Source organism: Carcharhinus amblyrhynchos, chromosome 28 (assembly GCF_965287045.1).
Source record: "Carcharhinus amblyrhynchos chromosome 28, sCarAmb.v2.hapA, whole genome shotgun sequence".
Taxonomy (NCBI): Eukaryota; Metazoa; Chordata; class Chondrichthyes; order Carcharhiniformes; family Carcharhinidae; genus Carcharhinus; species Carcharhinus amblyrhynchos.
The window spans coordinates 35,176,057-35,180,004 of record NC_137351.1 but is presented as its reverse complement, the minus strand read 5'-3'; positions in this window follow the sequence as shown (position 1 = coordinate 35,180,004).

Below are 3,948 nucleotides of genomic sequence, written 5' to 3'. Positions count from 1 at the left end.
AGGTGGGTAAGGGGGGACCTTATTGAAACATATAAGATGATTAGAGGTTTAGATAGGGTGGACAGCGATAGCCTTTTTCCCCGGATGGAGAAAGCTAGCACGAGGGGGCATAGCTTTAAATTGAGGGGTGGTAGTTATAGGACGGATGTCAGGGGTAGGTTCTTTACCCAGAGGGTGGTGAGGGATTGGAATGCCCTGCCTGCTGTAGTTGTAAATGCGCCTAGTTTGGGGGCGTTTAAGAGATCCGTGGATAGGTTTATGGATGGAAAGGGATTGGTTTAGGTTAGAGGGTCATTGCTTTTTAACTGGTCGGCGCAACATCGTGGGCCGAAGGGCCTGTTCTGCGCTGTAATGTTCTATGTTCTATGTTCTAAATCCGGTTGGAAATATAAAAAAACAGACATTAAGAGTTTCTGTACATAGTTAAAAAGCAAACGGTAAGTGAAGTGAGCGCTGGGTCCCTGGAGAGTGAGAATGGGGAATTAATAGTAGAAAATAAGCTTGTGGTGGCTGAACTGAACAAATATTTTGCATCTTTTTTCACTGTAGAGGATATAAATAACATTCTAGAAGAAACTGTGAATCAAGAGGCGAAAGGGAGGAGCAACTTAAACCAATTATAGTTACCAGGGAAAGGGTACTGAAAAATTTATTAGAACTAAAAGTTGGCAAGCCTCCCCAAATCCTGGTGGACTTGGTATTAGGCCTTGAAACAAGTGGTTGCTGAGATAGTCAATGCATTGATTGTAATTTTCCAAAATTCCTGACCTTCTGGAAAGGTCCCAGCAGGTTGGAAAATTTTGAATGTTCAAGAAAGGTGGAAGACAGAAAGCAGAAAACGACCAGGCACATCTGTCATTGGGAGAATGCTGGAATCAGTGCCTGAATTTTCAGGATGGTGAGTGCTCGGTGCCTGTTATCCTGAGAGTTGGCAGCTCTGACCAGGTTCACTGAGCATTCAACTGAACATCGATTGGCAGCAAGCCATCAGCAACAGAGAGAGACAGCCTTGGAGAGCTATTGACCAATCAGATTGACTGACAGCTCCCTAGCCCCTCCAGGCACAGCGCTGCAATGGCCAGAAAAGGTACTGCAGCACCATGCCTAAGTCTAAGTTCTGGAACCACATTTCAGGTAGGTAGCAGGGGTCCTGGGTTGGGAGGGTAGGGGTGCCCTGGTTGAAGGGGAGGGGGGAGGTCAGGAAGGGGCTGATCTTGGTGTCAGGGAATAGACCAGGAGGTGATGGAGGACTGATGCTCCCAGGTCCCTGAAGGAACCTGGTACAGTAGTGGCACAGTAACACAATGGTTAGCACTGCTGTGGTTAGCACAGTGGTTAGCAGAGTGGTTAGCACTGCTGCTTCACAGCTCCAGGGACCTGGGTTTGATTTCTGGTTTGGGTCACTGTCTATATAGAGTTTGCACATTCTCCTTGTGTCTGTGTGGGTTTCCTCCGGGTGCTCCGGTTTCCTCCCACAGTCCAAAGATGTGCAGGTTAGGTTGATTGGCCATGCTAAAATTCCCCCTTAGTGTCCTGAGATGTGTAGGTTAGAGAGATTAGCGAGTAAATATGTAGGGATATGGGGGTAGGGCCTGGGTGGGATTGTGGTCAGTGCAGACTCGATGGGCCGAATGGTCTCTTTCTGCACTGCAGGGTTTCTATGGTTCTATGGAAGGGAGCCATAAATATGACGGGGCCTTCTGACTGCGGTGTGCCCCCACAACCCTGCCCAGGAGTGAGGATGAAGACTTTTTCTGTTTGGCATCTGACTCCAGTTGGCACCTGCCAGCCTAAATATTGAGTCCGGATTGGAAAAGGCCAGGAAATGGTCACTTTAGGGTCTCAACAGAGGACCAGTCCGAGGTCCTGCCCGCTCCACTGTAACTTTGCGTCTGAGTGCGGGCTGGTGGAATCCTGAAAGGAATCCTGTCCATGCAATTTTACGCTTCCCCACCATAGAATCCTCCAGGGAAGACCATAAGATTTAGTTTGATTTATTATTATCACATGTATTAACATACAGTGAAAAGTATTGTTTCTTGCGCACTATACAGACAAAACATACTGTTCATAGAGAAGGAAATGAGAGAGTGCAGAATGTAGTGTTACAGTCATAGCTAGGGTGTAGAGAAAGATCAATTTATTGCAAGGTAGGTCCATTCAAAAGTCTGATGGCAGCAGGGAAGAAGCTATTCTTGAGTTGGTTGGTACTTGATCTCAGAATTTTGTATCTTTTTCCCAATGAAAGAAGTGGAAGAGAGAATGTCCGAGGTGTGTGGCATCCTTAATTATGCTGGCTGCTTTGAAACATAGAAACATAGAAACATAGAACATTACAGCGCAGAACAGGCCCTTCGGCCCACGATGTTGCGCCGACCAGTTACAAAAACAATGACCCACTAGCCTATACCAATCCCTTTTCGTCCATAAACCTATCCATAGATCTCTTAAACGCCCCCAAACTAGGCGCATTTACAACTGCAGCAGGCAGGGCATTCCAATCCCTCACCACCCGCTGAGTAAAGAACCTACCCCTGACATCCGTCCTGTAGCTACCCCCCCTTAATTTAAAGCCATGCCCCCTCGTGCTAGCTTTCTCCATCCGAGGAAAAAGGCTATCACTATCCACCCTATCTAAACCTCTAATCATCTTATATGTTTCAATAAGATCCCCTCTTAGCCGCCTTCTTTCCAGCGAAAACAACCCTAAATCCCTCAGTCTCTCCTCATAGGACCTCCCCACCATACCGGGCAACATCCTAGTAAACCTCCTCTGCACCCTCTCCAAAGCCTCCACATCCTTCTTGTAATGTGGGGACCAGAACTGCACACAGTACTCCAAGTGCGGCCGCACCAGAGTAGTGTACAGTTGCAACATTACGCTGCGACTCCTAAATTCAATCCCCCTACCAATAAACGCCAAGACACCGTACGCCTTCTTAACAACCTTATCTACTTGATTCCCAACTTTCAGGGATCTATGTACACACACACCTAGATCCCTCTGTTCATCCACACTATTCAAAGTCCTCCCGTTAGCCCTATACTCGACACATCTGTTGCTCCTACCAAAGTGAATTACCTCACACTTCTCCGCATTAAATTCCATCCGCCACCTCTCGGCCCAGCTCTGCAACCTATCTAAGTCTCCCTGCAGACTATGACACCCTTCCTCACAATCTACCACACCTCCGACTTTGGTGTCATCAGCAAATTTACTAATCCACCCAACTATACCCTCATCCAGATCATTAATAAAGATTACAAACAACAGTGGCCCCAAAACAGATCCCTGAGGCACACCGCTCGTAACTGCACTCCATGATGAATATTTACCATCCACCACCACCCTCTGTCTCCTATCTGATAGCCAATTCCTGATCCAACTCCCTAGATTACCCACAATCCCATACATCTGCATTTTCTGCAGAAGCCTACCATGGTGAACCTTATCGAACGCCTTACTAAAATCCATATATACCACGTCAACTGCCTTGCCCCCATCCACCTCTTTGGTCACCTTCTCAAAAAACTCAATAAGGTTAGTAAGGCACGACCTACCCGCTACAAAACCATGCTGACTATTTCTAATCAATTCATTACACTCCAAATAACTATAAATCCTATCCCTAATAATTTTTTCTAAAACCTTGCCCACAACAGAAGTAAGACTCACCGGTTTATAATTCCCGGCAAAGTCTCTGTTCCCCTTCTTAAACAATGGGACAACATTCGCTATCCTCCAATCCTCCGGGACTACACCAGAGACCAATGACGACCTGAAGATCAGAGCCAGAGGCTCTGCAATCACCTCTCTAGCCTCCCAGAGAATCCTAGGGTAGATCCCATCCGGACCAGGGGACTTATCTATTTTCAGCCCCTCAAGAATAACCAGCACATCCCCCTTATCAACCGTAATACTGTCTATTTTACACCCCTGCAACCCAG